This window comes from Equus przewalskii, chromosome 25 (assembly GCF_037783145.1).
Source record: "Equus przewalskii isolate Varuska chromosome 25, EquPr2, whole genome shotgun sequence".
In the NCBI taxonomy this organism is placed as follows: Eukaryota; Metazoa; Chordata; class Mammalia; order Perissodactyla; family Equidae; genus Equus; species Equus przewalskii.
Genome location: NC_091855.1, coordinates 9,286,865 through 9,303,821, shown reverse-complemented (window position 1 = coordinate 9,303,821; position 16,957 = coordinate 9,286,865). Strand labels below are relative to the sequence as shown.

The following is a 16,957-nucleotide window of genomic DNA, read 5'->3' as shown; positions in this document are numbered from 1 at the left end:
TTCAGGTAGAAATTGGCACTGGAGATATACATTTAGGAATCATCACCAAAGTGATACTATGAAAATCCATAGGACTGAACAAAATAATCTAAAACATTATATAAAAGAGACATGTGAGACCAAGACCTAGGACACACAAATATTTAGAGGTCTGGGAGATGGATGGGTGTTAGAAAAGGTGACTAACAAAACATAGGAAGTGATATCGAAGGGTAAAGAGAATGGTATTCTGGAGGCCAAGTAAAGAAAGAGTCAGCACATCTGTTAATGGTTGCTGATAGGCTGAAGATGAGGCCTGAGAAGCCATAGTGAAATTGGTATAAATCTTTTTGGGGGTGGTGATGGTGATGAAAGCCTATTTGCGGTTGGTTCAAGAAACAGTGGCAGGAGGTGAAGTTGAGATAGTAACTCTAGAGTTTTGCTGTAATAGGAATCAGAGAAATGTATAGTAGCTGGGGTAGAATGTGGGGTCAAGGCAGTTTTGTATTAAGGTGGAATAGATTAGAGCATGTTTGTATAACTTTGGGAATGATCCAGCAGAGAGGTAAAAATTGGTGATGCAAGTGAAAAGTGACAACTGCAAGAGGACATGAGATTGAGTGCTGGCATGGAGGTATTGGCGAGAGGCTTATAAAAGAAGGAAAGACATAGTGCATGCAGCGGGGTTGGTAGACTCGGCAATGGAAGCATGTTGACATTCTCTTCTGGCTGCTTTTCTTTTCTCAGTAAAGAACAAGGAATTTATACCAACTGAGCTTGAAATAGGGAGCAAAGGTGTTGAAAGTCCAGGAAAGAGGAGAAAATATGAAATCACTTATTAGGAGAGTGGCAGGGTGAGGTGAATTGACAAAGGAATTTAAGAAGATGTCAGGGTAGCACTAAAGGCTTGGTAGGTAGACAGTTTAGCCTGGTTGTGTGACTTATCCTGTCATGTTCATCCACTCAAGCGCAGGTTTGGAGTAAGTGAAGAGTTGGATTTAAACAACTATGACGACTATGATGGGAAGAAGGAGAGTAACAGAGTGGAGGCGATGCCAGGGGGTGATCAGAAAGATATACCACATAGTCCAAGCTGGGCAAAGAGAAAAGTGAAGACATGGGGTTCGTGAATGAAAATGTAACAGGATGTGTGAAGATGTAGACTAGTATTTTGAAAATGTTTCATTCCTGGATTATGAGGGCAGTTTAGTGGGTCACGGTCAGCATTTTTAACATTAAACAGAAAGGAATCGGATGCATTAGAATACAAGACACTAGAGAGCATCACAGGCAATAAGTGTAAATATTGTTTGGTGAAACATTTGTTTTAGTTATATACATGTCTATGTGTGCTGGGTTGTACCACAAAATTTGCTTTTTAATGTGGGTCCTGGTGAAAACTCTTGGTAATCTCCCTATTTAAGGGAGGTGCTTGGTAAAGGCCTGGGGCATCAGCCTCATTTGTTACTACAAATGCAGCTTTGCACCTACAGTTTATAACTCTTCTGTTTGGGAAACAAAAGCAATCGACTTTTTCTACTCTATTAAGCTCCAAGTTATGGGACTCTCATTCAATTTAGATTGCAGGCAGGGGCAGAGAACATCTCTCTCAGCAGTGCCATATTAAATTCCATCTTAGGTTTCTGACTGGTGACATCTAGTTTAAGTTCATATTTCTCTATCCAGACATTCTTGCTGAAAACGAAAAGAAATAATCAGCATGACCCCAAAAGCTGGATTTCCTGACATTTCCCCATAACACTGCAGCCTTAATTGGAACAAGGTTTGTGTTTCAAAGTACACAGGTAAAAATTTGGCCAAGTATTTCACCACTACATAACATAGGCCATCAGTTCTCCAGTCTGCGACATGTATGTCCTCCCTCCCAAGGTCCTGCTAAGTCAATTCAATATCGTAGCATCCTGCTTCTCCTTACCAAATTCTGTTTCAGGCAAGGGTAATAATCAGCTGAACATAGCATAGAATATAAATAACAGTTGTTTAAACACATGGGAATTTTATTTTATTTTCCTTGAAACAGAATAGCCCAGCGCTGTTAAAGCAACTTAATGCCACTCAAATCCAAGAATCTACCTTTCCACCCAGCCATCTTTGGTTATTTATATGTTTTCTACCAGCTTTACGCCTATTCTTCTCTACTCAGCTCTGAACTACTGGCACAGGGACTCTGCAAACCATGTTTCCTAGTCTCTTTTGGCAGCTGGCTTCCTGTTAAATTCTGCCAAAAAGAAGTCATTGATAGAAGATTTTTAAAGTAGGAGGAAGGAACAACAATTCCAGTTCTGGTTCTGAAAGCATTGGCAGTTGCTGTGGTAGCTGGTGGTTGTAAGAATAGTGGAGACCAGATGGCTATGCATTTACTCCAGCAGGCCAATGAGTCCTGGATTCCAGCTCTGGCAGGGGCAGCTCTCTTTGGAAGTTCTAGCTCCTGCATGCTAGAAAGTACATGCAAATTGGCTCCAGGACAGAGATGATAGCAGTTTCTTGATTTCAGGGTGACATCAGTTCTTCCTTCTATTCCTCCAGTCCTTTTCACACTATTGTCCTATGCTAAATTCTCTGCTTGAAACACCTATTATGTTTTTTTTGTTTTCCTGAGTAGATCCTGGCTGATACTTGGTGCCAATAGAAGCATCTCAGGGAAAAGATTATCAAAAGTAAGAATCTGAATGAATTTGAGCAAAATGATGAACTCATTACCAGTGGAAAATGTGATAGCCCATGGCATGGTTAATTTTCACAATTACTTTAAGTATAATCTGTTGAAACCTGGGAAAGAATGCCTATAGAAGACAGGGTTTGGGAAACCAAGGGGATACAACCTGGTCATTACAGTGGTAAGTGATGGCATAAAAATGGTGCGATGACTTGGCTAGTTCCGATTACATCAGAGAGCTTACACAAAGAAAATAATAAGCTCAAGGCTTAAAACTTCCAGCATCAGCAGGACTTAGAGCTGAAATTCTGAAAGATTCAAAATTTGTTTCTATGTAGTTTGCAAATTACAATATAAGTAGCATTCTTATATTTTCCACGTCTCTCATGTGAAAGGTAGGTCCTTAATTGGGATGGAGGGAAACCCTTAGAACTGGAAAGGAGCTGTCGGGCAGAATCTGAGATGTGCAAACCCACCAGTTTGTTGAGCATCCTTTGCCAGTAGAAGAAAGTCCTCCTCCTCTATTAAGGACACTAACTTGCTCAAAAATCCCCTAAACCAAATGCCTTGCAAGAAGATGCTCATTCTCCCCAAGACCCACCCTACTACCACTAATTACTTTTAGACCCATAACTAGAGCCATAGTACAGAAAACTCTAGAAGGAAACTTAAAATCTCTGACCAGGATAGAGAGGAACTTGAACTAAACAGTAGAAAAATGCCAGTTCATAACAGTGGACACTTGGAAAATATGTGTTGAAATGGGTCCTAAGGGTCTTAGTGAGGCTTTATGGAGATCAGCTGTTAAATGGAGTTTGGCGTCTACCTCACAGTGGGCCCAATGGATCTAACCATCTTGTGGTTATTTCCTTAGTTCCTAAATACAGAATTGGTATAAATGCACTCAATAAATGGCAAAATCATCCTATTGGTTCAGGAACTTCCTCTCCTTTTCAGCATGAAAACCAGAGCCAAGGCTTCTGTACAGGAGTGCTACAGAGATTAGTGCCCTCATCAAAGACTGCAGAGTTCCAGGGCGCATAATTCCTATCACATTCTCATTTAACTGCCCTGTTTGGCAAGTGAATTTTAGAGAATGACTATGGAGTATCATAAATCCAATTAGGTGGTGATTTTATTTTACAGCTGCTGTTCCAGATGTATATTTATTGAAGCAAATGAACACAGCCCTTGATCGCTGATATGCATGGTGATCAGTTAAGTGCTTTTTTCTCCATATTAACGTCAAGGACCACCAGAAACAGTTTGTTTCACCTGGCAGGGAGAGGGCCGTGCCAACTCTCCTCCTCTCAGTTGTAATAGAGCGTGGAGAACCTGGACTCTGCTGACATCCTATGGGATCTGTGCATCACCCATTATATTGACTGGACCTGAGGAGCAGTTCATGACAAGTATCCCAGAAACCTAAATAAGACAAATGTGTACCAGAGTGTGGGAAATGAACACCATGAAAACACAGGGGTCTGTCTCTTTAGAAAAGTTTCTAAGGGTTCAGGCATCTGGGGCTTGTTGGGATAGCCCTTCCAAAGTGAAGGACAAGTTTCCTACCATGAAGAAAGAGGCGCAATGATCTCTTTGAAGTTCAGAAATAGTGCATGCCAATATGAGTGTGCTGCTCTCACTCATTTGCTGAGTAACTGACAGTTGGCTGATGCCTGGAGCAAAACAAGGTCTGCAACAGGACAAGGTTGCAGCACAAGCTACTTCATCACTTAGGCCTTTTGACCTAGCTGAAGTCTGTGGAAAACAGAGATGTTGTATAGACCTCTGGCTCCTACTTGCTATGGGCCCAGATAAAGATTTACTGTCTGAACATGGGATGCCAGATGGTTACACAACCTGAGTTACTCGTCGTGAACTGAATGGTATCTAACCCACCAAACCATAATGAAGTCTGTGGACATCAATACTCTGTTCTTAAGTGGAAGTAGTGTATATGCTCTGAACTGACTAGAGTACGATGAGTTTTAATCCCATAGCCAAAATACTGTAAGGTCTGGAATCAAAGGGCGGAAGTGGGAGTGGTTCCTCCTATTATTACTTTTAATAACCTACTCCCCAAAGTGTTGCTTCTTGTCCCTAAAAATTTTACTGATTCAGAGATCTTAGTTCCTAGGAGAGTGTATTCCAATTTGTATTAAGTGTTTTAAAGGCTCTCAATTAGTCCTCACAACACTTTAGTGAGGTAAGTAAAATAGTTCCATTCTTATGATGAGGTTTGGTAATCAGCCAGAGGTCACCCAGCAACCCAGCAGGTAGTAGGAGGCAGTGCTGGGATCTGAACCCAGGTTCTTCTGCTTTCAAACCCTCTGCTCTTTCCCAACAAAGAAAGCTTTTAGGTTGTCCATGAATCTGTAATTTGGGCAGGACTCAGTGGAAATAGCTCTGTGCAATAATGTCGGCTTGAAGATTGAGGGCTAGAATCATCTGAAGGCTTTTTTACTCACATGTCTGGCAGTTGATGCTGGCTATATCACCTTGGACCTTAGATTGGCCATAGACTGGAACACCTATGCGTGGTCTCTCCATGAGATCTGGGCTACCTTACAACATTATGACTTGTTCCCAAGGGTAAGCATAATAAAGCAGAGAGAGACAGGTGGAAGTTGTATGGCCTTTGAAGACCAGCCTCGGAAGTCACATAGAGTTACTTCTGCTGCATTCCATTTATCCCACAAGGGCTAGCCCAGTTCAAGAGGAAGGGAAGCAGACTCTACCTCTTGGTAGGAGAGTAGCAAGGTTCTAGAAGAGCATGTGAGGCCAGAAATATTGCCATGGGCCATTTTTGGAAAATACAATTTGCCACAGCATTACGATGTCTAATTTAGCAATAGAACTAAAATTTATTGGTGTAAATTCAGACTCAGTCATGGTTAATTCAGGAACTATGGTGGTCTTAAGTCTATGGATGGGATCCATGGTGGATTTAGCAACAGGAAGCTGAGACGATGAGTCAACTGTTTATAACTTGGAGAGGAGGTTAGGCCTTTATTATTTTTAGCTATAAGAAATTCCTTCCTGCCTCACCACCCACTACCATAAAAAGAGTCCACTCTACTCAATTTTTCATGTCTGTTGAGTATTCTTCACAAGTGTCTTTGAGTGCAGCAATGAATCTTTACCACCTTCTTTGAGTGGGATAATACCAAATGTCATGAGAATGATTTTTATGAGGAAATAGAAGCATTTTGTTCTCAGTCCATCATAATTTTAAAAATAAAGCCATTATTAATTATCAAAGTATTTTATAAAAGCAGAAAAGTTAAGAAGAAAATACATGAGGAAGTTATGTTATACACAGAGGGTAAAAGCCAGTCTCACCATCTACCCTTATTTTCTCCCAGAGGTTGAAGAAGAGATGTAATAGTTTGACGTATGACATGCTACATGAGCGCTGACACACTAAACAAGGAACAGGGATGTAATGGCAGTAAAAATTGGTGAATGACACTCAATGATTACATGAGTAATTCCTTGACCTGGTAAAGCCAAGTTTCCCCCAAGCCTCACTAGCTCATTGGCTCTTGGTAACCTGCCCCATCACTACCCTAAGGGTCATGGGTAGGCTCCAGGAGTGAGGGTGGGAGAGGAAGATGCTTCATGTGTTTATACAAGGTTCTCTCATGTTCTATACCCTTCCTGTGAGAACTCTCATTTCCACACCAACATTGTTACCTCCCCATATTCCCCAAACAGCAAGACACCTCACAGGGGCTATGCCATGTGATGTGTGAAGCACAAGGGGAGAAGATCTCTGCTAACCACCCTATCACATGCAGCCACTCTACCTCTCACCAGAAAGAAATCACTTTCTTCAGTTTCCCCCTCCATTAACCTAGCACGCATCCAAGGGGTTGAAGTAGAGATTGATGGCAGAGACTACCATTTCCAGACGATTCATTCCCCTGGGCACCCCACAGGCATCACCCACATTTTCAGCTCGGCCCAGATGAGTTTGAATCCCAGTCTAGGCTCAGTATTGGGCCTCCATGACAAATACTTCCATTTTGCAACTTCTTTAAGTCTTTCCAGTGCTCCCTAAATGTCATGCTAGTGATGAGATTTGGTGGGTCAGGCAGGACTCATGGCCTGGAAGAAGAGTCTGAACTGTGGACTCAGGGGTTATTCTGGAGAAAAAAATGTTGGAAACCAGGACAAGACAGAAATGAGATTGTCCGAGAATGCAGATTGAAGTATGATCAGATACGTAGGAGCCAGTCACTGAATAATTCCTTCCATTGTCCCTCAGCCCCATTTACTTTAATCATGGAAGGGCTAGATAGGGACAGAAGTGGAATTACTGAGTAAAAATCCTGAACATTACTAAAACTTGCATATTATTATATCTCTCCTTGTTTTAAACCTTCGGGAGCTCACCATTGTCTTCTGGATAAAAGCATAAATTCCTAAACATGGCATACATGGATCTCCTTCATCAGGTCCTTGCCTGCATTTTCAGCCTCAAGGTACCACGGGCTGGGTGGCTTTAACAACGGGAATTTATTTTCTCATCATTCTGGAGGCCGGAAGTCCAAGATCAAAGTGTCATCATTGTTGGTTCCTTCTGAGGCTTTCTTCTTGGCTTGTAGGTGGCCATTTTCTCCATGAGCCTTTCCATGGCCTTTCTTCTCTGTGTATCTTTGTCCTGATTTCCTTTTATGATAGGGACACCAGTCAAATTGGATTAGAGCCAACCCAAACGACCTCACTTAACCTTAATTACCTTTTAAAAGATTCTATCTCCTAATATAGTCATATTCTGAGGGACTATGGATTAGGACTTCAGCATGAGTTTTGAGGGGACACAGTTCAGTCCATAATACCTCTATTAACCCTTTTTCTCATTGTCCTTTAAAACACACACACACACATACACATACACACAATTCTTTTGTTATAACTAATGTTTCTTTGGGTTATTCTTGCACGTGTTGTTACTGTGTTGGAATGCTCAATAAGTCCTTTAAGCTCAGCTTGCTCAAAAGCCTTCACTGCAGCTCTGTTCCTTAGATTATGTTCCCATAGAACCTTCTGTAATGTTCTATCATATTGTCTGTCACATGGAATTGTACTGGTCTACCTCCTTGTCTTTGCCCCACTAGCCCATGGAGGCAACAAAGGCATATGCGACCTCTGCCTGCACATAGGTGATGTCCCACAAATTTCTAATGACTGAATGAAAGGTCTACTATTACTTTTTGTTTAATAACTATGTGATAGTAATGATTAACTCAAGACGAGGGGCCATGAGCAGTATCCTGACCCCCACGTTTTCCCGAGGCCAGGGCCAGGATAAGTGCTACAAGGCTGCCATTAGATGCAGAGTCTGGTGCCTGAGATTAGGCTGGGGGCCAAGGCAGTGTGGAAGTTGGAGCATCATGGGCCCAGACTTGGGTAAGTCTAACACCTTAGCTAAGGTGTTACTTACTTAGGTAAGTCCTAACACCAGCTCTACTGCCTGGCTCTGCTTACTCTATGCCTGCAGGTAAGTTATTTGACTTCTCTGAACTTAGTTTCCTCATCTATAAAAGTGGTATTAATAATGCCTACTTTGAATTGGCGTTGGGAGAATTTAATAAGATAACTTATGCAAGGATGTAAAATAATCATTATTGAGCCTTTAAAAAGATATTAATGATAGAGTTTTAATGACATGGAAACATTCTAATATTTAATGTAAAGACAGTAAAACAATTTTATGAAATTAAGTCTATGACATGAGCTCAATTATGTGACAAAAATTACACATAAGCACACACACAAACACAGACATTAGAAAAAAAGACTGGGAGCAAACACACCTTTCTGTTAGCTGAGTCTTCCAGGGAGCAGATATCTTGACGGGGTTGGGAGTGTGTTTTGTTTGGGGGGGGGGGTTGCTGGGGGAATAATACCTGTGAAAGATGAAAGCAGGAGGAAGCAGGATTGGGCAGAAATAGCCTTCAGAGCACCATGTAGACCTACCTATGGGAGAAAAGAGCAGAGAAAGCACTCTTCACAAAGCAGATCTGACAGTCTCTGCCAACCCAACAGGGAGCTTCAGAGCAAAGGCTGACCATTGGAGGAGTTCCACATTAGGCAGAATTGACCAGGATCTGGTACCCCCACCATGCTCAGTTGGTGGCTAGGAAGGGCATGGCCTCAACTCAAAACCTGAGGAGGATCCCCAAGGTGCTAATGGCTGGAGGCTGTCAGCTAACTACATTCCTTGCAGCTGAACTGAGAGTTCTTTCTCGAAGGAAGATCCAAATGGTTTGTCTCCTTAGCTGCCACAGCAGCTACTTTTTTTCCCAAGTATATGGTACACTTTTATTGTTATAATCACTATGCTGTGCATTAGATTCCCAGAATTTATTCATCTTATAATTGCAAGTTTGTACTCTTTAACCAACATCTCCCCTTTTCCTTCACTCCCAGCCCTTGGTAACCATCATTCTAGTCTTTTTTTCTATGAGTTTGGCTTTTTTAGATTCCACATATAAGTGAGATCACACAGTATTTGTGTTTCTCTGTCTGACTTATCTCACTTAGCATAATGTCCTCAAGGTCAATCCATGTTGTCGCAGATGGCAGATGTTCTTCCTTCTCATGGCTGAATAATAATCCATTGTGTATATGTATGTATATCACATCTTTATCCATTCATCTGTTTTGCTTTTTAAGAAGAATAGGAACTATTTCCATTTCCTTTCTCATAATTTTCTGTTTTCAAAATTTCTTATACTTTATCATTCATTCTCCTTCAATCAGAAACACATTTTAAATTATGCTCAGAAAAAAACTTTCAATTTTTTTAAACAATAAGGTAATGTATAATACCAGAATAGTAGATGATTCATAATAATAAATATTTATAACTAATATTATATTAAATGTATATTATATGCCAGTCAGTATATTAAGTTCTTAACCTGTACTTTCCTGTTTAGTCCTACAATTGTATTATTTTTCCCATTTTATCTGTCAGCTTTCTTTGAGGAAAATAATAGAACCTGACTTGGGCTAACTTAGAGAATAAGTGTGTTGGATAGACATGGGGAAGCTAACGAAGTCTGCAGGAAGGCTGAAGGATGGGGTAGGGAGCTGGGACCCCAGGGGTGGGAGCAGTGTGCCCAGGTCAGATGTTGCGTAAGGCTCCACTGCTCCTGATGCCCCAGGCTGCCTCTGCTGTGCTCTCAGGATCATTCACTTCTCCTCTCTCCTTACATGTGTGCACTTCTCCCTCCAAAGTCTTAGCAGGAAGAATTGCTGGCTGAGACGAGGTCACATGCTCAAGCCTTAACCAGTAGGGTGGGGGTTGAGAGGGAGTCTGGCCTCTTTTGCCTCCATGGAAGGAACACTGACAAGTGGTAGATTCCCCAAAAGGAAGCGAAGGAAGGCTGTGTGATGCGAGGTAGGAAGAAGGAAAAGAGGGAGGGACAGAGAAAGAGAAAGAGGACAAGAGAGAAAAGAGGTGAAGGAAAAAGAGTAAGAGAAAAAAAGTCTTCTCTTCGCATTTTATAGATGGGGTGACAGAAGTTAAATAACTTCCTCTCAGACTTACAGATAAAAAGCAGAAGAACCAAGATTCAACACCAGGCAGCCTGATTCCAGATGTGCTTTTAATCGTGCTACTCTTCCTGTGCCCCAGACTCAGACAGGCCAGAAGCATAAACGGGAGTGCACTAAATGCAAATGTCTGCTTTTCCAAGGTCATCTTACCTCCTGACTCTGTGGCACTCCATACTGGGTGCATAATTGTATTCTGGTTTGATCTGAGCATTACCTCTGCTGTTTACGAAAAGCAGGGACTAATTGAGAAAAAGAAGCGTTCTGCACACATGAGGCAGCCAGCAAGAAAAAAAAAGGCTGATCCCAATGGCAGACTGGGGGGTTTTAGGTAAAAAGCTCCTTTTCTCATGTCTAGCTCACAGCCGTTCCTGCTGTCCCCCCAGGCAGGCAGGAGCAAAAGCCAGCTGTGACTGTTGCTTTAATACCTTGACTCTGGTCCTTGAGTGAGATACCAAACAAAAGAAAAGAAAAAAGTCTTCTGGTTTCCTCATAAGAGTATGCCGTTCCCTGGGATTTTTTTCCCATTGATACAATGATCTACCTTAAATTAAATGCTCAATTTTTTAAAACGAGATCTGCCGCTAGGACAGTGACTTGTGTGGCATAAGAAAAATATTCCTCATCTCTCACTTACTCAACGAATTGCTTCCTATAGATTTTTCATTCAAGATCTTTTTTGTCAGTTTCTACCTCTCGTTTGCCTGGACTGTCATCTCCTAAAGAGAGTGACACTGGCCATTTGGATTTCCTTCTTTTTCTAAGAGACGCTTTTACCACTTCTGTTCCACATGGCTCACATTCTGCTTACTACAATTAAGTTCCAGAAATACTAGAATCGTTTCTGAGCTGCTCAAAAACCAGATGGCAACTAAAACAGGATCTAAACAATCATCCCAGGAGTTGAGGTGATGAATGCCTTGGAGGGGCGAGCACTATGGCATGGTAGAAAGAGCCCCTACTTTGGGTGCAGGAGAGCTGGGTCTGAAACCTAGCGCCATAACGTATTAACTACATGAACTTGGGTGAGTGGAGCATCCTCTCTAAGTCTTGATTTCATTGTAAATGAGAACACTAAACTGTGCTTTCCTGGGTGGATGTGAAGTTCAAGCTGGATAATGTGTGTGGATGAGTTTGGAACTGGCGAGTGATGCATAAGTGATGCTCTTTTTGTTGCTGTGGACCGTCTGGAAGGAGTCTCAGAAGCTGGAAGTGTAGGTTTCAAGCATTCCTGTCTTGCAACAAACATTAAGTTTTCTTTTGACAGACCTGAAGTAGACCTTCCCAAGCAGCGACCTATCATAGACAGTTCTGGGCCAGGGCAGGGGTGCAACCCTGGCTGTCAGACAGCAGAGTGCTCCCCAGCTGGTTCCTGGCCAACACAGCAATGGACCTTGACACAAACAAAACAGTGGGCTGCGCTGCTCACACTGGGGCTGAGAAATCGCTGGTCCCTGCCATTTCTGGGAGCTCTGCTCTGCACATCTGTGCGGGGGTCGAAGGTGGGGAGGAGCAGCCTCCTTAACATCGTGTCTTCCCACATTCTGCTGTTTACTTTTACTTCATACCCTTTATCACGAATTATAGTTATTTATGTGAAAAAAATGTTTAATGCTGGTCTCTATTTCTATGCTATAAATTCATTGAAGGCATGGAAGATGCCTATTTTTAACACGTTTCAGTTCTCAGTACCACACAAAGCATTTGTCATAAACTAGTCACTTAAGAAGAATTTAAATTTATGCATAGTAAATAAAGTATTCTTGGGAAATTTAGTAATCAAATGTAGTACCATGGTGACTGTCATCTTGCGTAGGATTAGTTTCCTTTCCTTTGAGCATCCTGAAAGAGCGATCATAGGAGAGGGAGTTAAGAATTGATATGGATACAAGGTTCAAAGTAAACACTGTATTTTCTCTACTTCATATTTAATCAATTATTTGGGTAGCTAATATTGACTGAGATCCTGTATGAAAAATGTATTTTGTTTTTGCTTTCGTCTCTCTCCTTTTGAGTTTCTAAATCATGATACAGCAATGACGTGTTCAAGGTTTGGTTTGCTCTTCAGAGATCCTTTGGGAACACTGTACTTTTAGAAAAGACATCAGAATCTCGGGGACACTGTTTCATAAATACGTGGCTGCCATTCACCTCCTTGGTGAGAAAAGAAACCAGCGTAAAAACAGCTGGAAGCCATTTATGGGGCACGCAGAGACGTTCCCAACTCTCTTTCGTTTTTCCGTGTACAGACAGTTCATGAAGCTAATGACAGACATCAGTTTTGGAGAGTTGTTTTCTACCAAACATTTCCAGAGAACAGCTACAGTTTACCTCATCAGGCAAAAAATAGGACACTTTTTTTCTTTTTGGTTGTTAAGAACAAAAAATGTTTTCTCAAATTCACTCTGGCATTGATTTGGAGGAAAAATGAATTTTAGTAGCTCTGAGACACATTCTCCCCCTCCCATCTCTATTAAATCCCCATCAGAAATTCGGAATTATGGTTGTTGCATGAACGGGATTGATCATACTATCATGGCTCAGTGCTTTGCAGGCCTCCGGCAAGCCCAATAACTAATGGTTTACAGCCGTCACGGGCGCTCCAGTGGGGGCTAATAAGAAAAGCTCTAGGGTGTCTGTTAAAGCAACTGCAATGCAAAATAAGAAACCCAAGTTGAGTATTCTGTCAGAGATAAGGACCTGATCTAATAGAAAAGCTGGGGCTTCCATGCCACTCAGCCAAGGCACGTATGGAGAGGAGGCATTACATAAATAATGCCCGAATACAGCTTGGGCTCCTGCCAAAATGAAAACAGATGTGAGGAGAAGGGAGACAGAGCAGCAAATCAGGAAGGATGTTTACCACAAACATATAGATAATATTTCTGCTCATTTGCAGATAAGCATGCTTACTTTTAAAATGCTACAAGGATTTTTAAACCCTCTGAAATCATCTTCCACATATGGGGAAAGCTGACATTATTCATTTACACATTTACCAAGCACACAGAATGTGCAGATACTGTGCTAGACATGGGAGACCAAAATTTCCTGGCCTCAGACAGGAGACATGAACAGACATTTCTCCAAAGAAGATATACGGATGGCCGATAGGCACATGAAAAGATGCTCATCATCGCTGATCATCAGGGAAATGCAAATCAAAACTACACTAAGATATCACCTTACACCCGTTAGAATGACAAAAATAACTAAAACAAATAGTAACAAATGTTGGAGAGGTTGTGGAGAAAAAGGAACCTTCATACACTGCTGGTGGGAATGCAAACTGGTGCAGCCAGTTTGGGAAAACAAACTGAAAAACAGTATGGAGATTCCTCAAAAAATTAAAAATAGAATTACCATACGATCTAGCTATCCCACTACTGGGTATCTATCCAAAGAGCTTGAAGTCAGCAATTCCAAAAGTCCTATGCACCCCAATGTTCATTGCAGCATTATTTACAATAGCCAAGACATGGAAGCAACCTAAGTGTCCATCAACAGATGAATGGATAAAAAAGATGTAGTATGTATATACAATGGAATACTACTCAGCCGTAAAAAGAACAAAATTGTCCCATTTGCAACAACATAGATGGACCTTGAGGGAATTATGTTAAGTGAAATAAGCCAGATAGAGAAGGACAATCTCTGTATGACTCAACTCATATGAGGAATTTGAACATGTGGACAAAGAGAACAGATTAGTGGCTACCAGGGGAAAGGTGGGGTAGGTGGTGGGCACAAAGGGTAAAGGGGTGCACCTACAACTCGACTGACAGACAATAACGTACAACTGAAATTTCACAAGATTGTAACCTATCATTAACTCAATAAAAAATTTAAAAAAAATTTCCTGGCCTTAGGGAGCTCACAGTGCCATGAAAGATGTTGGCAACAAACACTGCATGCTGTGAAAACGGAGCTGGACTAGACCAAGTGCCTCATGGAGGGAAGAGTTATGCCTTCATCTTTGTACACGTGTAGCTCTTAGCCCAGTGCCTGGCAGGTGTATTCAGTTCTTGTAAATACTGAAATTGGTGAAAACTGAAGTGCTACTATAGAGCTTTCTAATATAGGAGCTCAGAGGAAGGACGCCTAAGCTAGTCTAAGTGGCAGGAATAAGGAGAGGGTTCGAGACAACTTTCTAGAGGAAGTGACATTTGAACAGAATTGTTAATGACAGGTAGGGGCTAAATAAGCAAAAAAAGAGACCAAAAACATCCTAGGCACTGGAAACGTTTGTCCAAGAGAGGGGAGTGATTGAGAGAGGGGCAATTTCCTAGAAATGCAAATCCAGTACTTTGTTATATCTGCAGGGCAAGGTGGGAGGTAGGGAATAGTCAGACATGGGGCTAGACAGGCGACAGGGACCAGGCCTTGGAGAATGTCATGCTAACGAGTTTGAATTTTTAACCTTAAGACAATTGAAAAACCACTGAAGCATTTAAAGCAGGGAAGTGACATGACTGGATTTACAGCGTTAAAAGACCATGATGATAGCTTTATGGAGGATCACTTAGAGGGGTGATATAATTGTAGGCAGAGTGTGATTGAGAAGCTTTGAAACGATCTAGACAAAAATTGACCGGGACTCATAAGGCGGTAGCTGTGAGGATGGAGATATGTGGACTAAATTGACAGATATATAGGAGGTGGAATTGGCAGACCTGGTGACTATATGCAGAGGTGAGAAAGAAAAAGGTATCAAGAAAAATGCTCAGAGTTCTGACTTGGGTACCTGGGAGAAGGATAGCACCGTTCACTGAGGTGGGAAATACTGAAAGAGAGAGGTTTGGCTGAGGTAAATAATAAGGGATTCTCTTATTTATATGATGAGCTTGAGGGTTTGGGGAAATTCAAGCTAAGATATTCAATAGGCTGTTGAATATTTACTTATGTAGATTATAGCTCATAAGAGAGCTCTAGACTAATGATGTAACTTTGAGAGTCCTTACCTTGTACAACAAATAATTACAGCACACAGACTAGATGAGATCATGCAGAAGATGTCGAGTGAGAAAGCCTGAGAGAGCCTTGAATGATCAGCAGAGGGAAAAGAAAAGCTCCTCTGAAAAAAGAAGCTGAATAAATAGAGAAAGAAATAAGAAAAAAGTAAGTGTCTGGAGTGTATGTACATCTATTAAAGGAATAGCACTACAAAAAAAAAAAAAGATAAATAAAGGATGGGTCAGCATCTTGGCTCTAAGGATAGTGTTAAATTTTACACTTATTGTCTCCAACATCCAGCATTCCAAAATCACAGATCAAACATACCAGAATTGCATATTCTTTTCTTTTTTTTTCAGTGCAAGTAGCGTCAAAATGTACCTGTCAAATAATAATAATATGACAGGAGAGACCCAAAGAAAAATATCTCCCATTTGGGAATCAGGGTACAGTTGCTATTCACCTCTATCTTTCCTGATAAAGCTTCTGCTGCTTGTTTTGGGATATGTGTTGTTATGGTGATGGAAGCAGAATGGATGGAGTCTAAGAGGAAGAAGTTGTAAAAGATACTATAAAATGCAGAAGGATTTAAACTTTATAGATCTTTGAAAAAGTGTACTCCTTGCAAAGAATATATGGGGATGTAACTGTGCCCGGGGTGGTGACAGGCACCACACGATCTGGAAGTTTTCCGTCATCACCCCAGACACTAGGGGTTTTATGGTCTTCTTTAAATGTGTTTTCTGAGACTCTGCTTTCATGATGCTCTTTCTCTAATTAACTTGAATGTTTTGATGATGTAAAGTTTCACTTTGTCAGCCTTGACACTTAATTTGATGCCTACAGTCCCCCTTTCAGTGACGTTGGCAATCTTCTTTAAAATGGAAATCACTAAAATGAAATCTAGAGGATCCACGTGTTGTCTGCAGCTGAAAAGCCTAAAATGCTCAAGGCAGATGTGGCATTTATTTTAAAAAAATGTGATTCTAGTCTGATTCTATTAATAAGCGAAATGCTAGTTTATAGTCTTTCCTGGATGTAGACACTTAAACGTACACTTTACCTATAATAAAAGCAGCATAGCCTAGATATGCACCAGAATAGAACACGGAGGCCTTTAAAACAAGAAGGAGACAAACCTACAGACCTCCCTCCAAGAAGTATACTCAAATAAAAGCAGAACTAAAAGTTTAAATAACAACAGCTTTATTTTCAAACAAAACCACATTTTAAAAGTCCTTTCACATTCACTATTTTGTTGCCTCACTATCAACCCTTTCAAGGTAAGAGTTCTTATCCTCATTTTACAGGTGAAGAAACAGAAGCATGGAGATTGAGTGACTTGACCAGTCAGAGTTAGAGAAGAGATTGGAATTCAGACCCAGGTCTCCCATAGTCACCTGCCAGAAATCATTCTTCATTCCATGGAAAATGGAGAATTGGTGATTTGCAATTCTGTTAAGAACGATTGGGAAATCACGCACTTCCAAAGTCATTGGAAGCCTCTGAATTACCATCCTTAAGGAATAAATCTTGTCCAAATAAAGATACGTTTTGGGTTTTTTTTTTTGTATTTGGTGTCCATTAATTAAAAATTTCTTAACAATAAGCATATTTCACAGGTGAAATTCAACTATTCTAACCAAAAATATATTTATTAACTAGAATAGCAGGAGTCTTACTTTTTCTTTCTTTGAAACAGTGTATAAAGCCAAACTTACAGTCCCCTTTCTCATTCTTACTGATTTTATGGACTTATCTGACATGAATATTCCAGAA

The 16,957-nt window shown here is 40.9% G+C and overlaps 1 long non-coding RNA gene across 1 annotated transcript; it reads left to right on the top strand.

Moving 5' to 3' along the window:
* The first annotated feature begins 7,763 nt into the window (after nt 1–7,763).
* LOC139079282 (uncharacterized) lies at nt 7,764–16,724 on the top strand. The gene is made up of 3 exons (XR_011532754.1): nt 7,764–8,162; nt 15,209–15,343; nt 16,489–16,724. It is a non-coding gene; the product is annotated as an uncharacterized lncRNA (long non-coding RNA).
* Nucleotides 16,725–16,957: the final 233 nt, after the last annotated feature.